The sequence below is a fragment of the Saccostrea cucullata genome, unplaced genomic scaffold (genome assembly GCF_032062105.1).
Source record: "Saccostrea cucullata isolate Sc308-1 unplaced genomic scaffold, CSIRO_AGI_Scuc_v1 ctg21640, whole genome shotgun sequence".
Classification (NCBI taxonomy): domain Eukaryota; kingdom Metazoa; phylum Mollusca; class Bivalvia; order Ostreida; family Ostreidae; genus Saccostrea; species Saccostrea cuccullata.
In genome coordinates this window covers 4,584-6,411 of record NW_026935269.1, presented here as the reverse complement: position 1 = coordinate 6,411, position 1,828 = coordinate 4,584, and the positions used below count along the sequence as shown (strand labels likewise).

The 1,828-nt window shown below is 33.3% G+C and overlaps 1 pseudogene; it reads right to left on the bottom strand.

Annotated features, from left to right (window-relative positions):
• Window positions 1-250: 250 nt before the first annotated feature.
• Window positions 251-1,545, bottom strand: LOC134242342 (NAD-capped RNA hydrolase NUDT12-like; annotated as a pseudogene).
• Between the last annotated feature and the right edge of the window lie 283 nt (window positions 1,546-1,828).

Below are 1,828 nucleotides of genomic sequence, written 5' to 3'. Positions count from 1 at the left end.
AAATTTTAAATTAAAAGTAAAGAAAAAAATTTTTTTGTAAATAATATTTAGAAAATTTTAAAACAAATAAATATTAAAATCTTCATTTGCAGTATGCTTCTACAAACTTTTTTTTTTTTTTTTTTTGCTTCATGTTGGATTATACACCTATCAGACAAATTAAAATATTACAACAAATATTGTCATGTATCACATGTCAACAATTAAATATACATGATTGTTCATGTGTTGGGTAATATACGATACCTGGCTCCATGAAGCCTGCCAGACAAGACCACATTTTGGGAGGAAACTGTTTCTTTCTTCCCAGAAGGCACCTCTTCCCATCAGCTGATATCACAAGCATGATGACCGAATGGATCTGTTCGGGGGTAAGCTGTATTGTGGTTTCCTACAATGGAAAAACACAAAAGTTTTATTTAAAAAATGCAATAAATAAAATATAAGTATATGTACCCCAAAGTCATTCATGAAATACTGAAAATCAACTTCTGTTTGCTTGCCATATAAATTTTTGAGATGATAGTCTTTTACTTTAGAATATTTTTCAATGCATATCAATGAGAATCATATATTTTTATATTACTTAAGTATCTGAACTGTGCATTTGTGTTGAATAACTATTATGGATGAATTTGACATCATTCAATTCAAATTACCCTGATTAAAAGCTAGTTTAAAGTACATGCATATGCAGTAAATTACTATCTGACAACATGTATAGGCAAAAGAATTAAATGGAGATTCAATTTAAACCCATCAATATACCTTTTCTTCAATGATTTTCATCAAACACTGAATCAAAGTTGACTAAAATTATATGATAAAAAGATGCAAGTTTCATTTTTTTGTTTTTACATTTGTAAAGTGTATGATTCCTATAATGAGTGTATAATTCAGATAAACTACCTTTGTTGGACTTGCAGTCTTTGTCCCTACACACTCTTTTGTGACCTCCCTCTGTGATGTCTGTCTGAGATCCACAAGTGGCACAGAATTTGTACCGATCCAACCAGTCCATCATGGACCGAGCCTCAGCGAAGATACCGGCATCAGAGGCCCCATCTGGAGACTTCCAGGAAATGGCACCAAAAATGAACTCTCAGCTGCAAGGCTTGAAATTTACCATCATCATTCCTGAGACATCAACAGCAAATAAAGCTATAGAAGATGTTCGATCTACACCCAAGAAAATTATCACAGGATCTGAAGCTAAGTGAGAAGAAATTTGGTTGTGGTCAACCCAGCTTATCGTATCGCCATTTGGAAGACTTATCTTTTATGGGTACAACAAATGGTTTAAGATCTGACAATAATAAAAACTGTGAGGTTTCATCACTGAGCTTTGACTGTATCCAGTTTTTGTCTTTTCTTTTCTCTGAAGCTCTGTCCAGAAGGTTCAGAGAGAAGAAGTTCCGGAGCTGTTGGTCTGGATTTTCCTTCTTCATGTGGGATTCTATTAATCTAGCCGTCTTGTCCTGGTCCCAAAAGAGAGCAATGTCTTGTGCTGTCTGCCCTGTTTTGTTGACAATATTCGTGTCACACCTAGAATCAGATAATACATTAAATTGAATTAAGAAGCATGGATGTTTCTGTTTTTTTTTTTTTTTAGATTTTTCAATCAGCTAAAGTTAAAAAAAAAAAGAGGTGGGTTGCTTTAAAATTTCCAAATTACATTCATTGGTAGAAAATCTTTGAAATTCCTAAGGCCCCCAGATATATAACTTCAACTCTTACCCTTTCTGGGTGCTTTAATAATGTTGTTTTTTGTGTCTGGCTCAAACATCAATGCGTCCAACCTTTATCATTTTTCTATAACATTTACTGT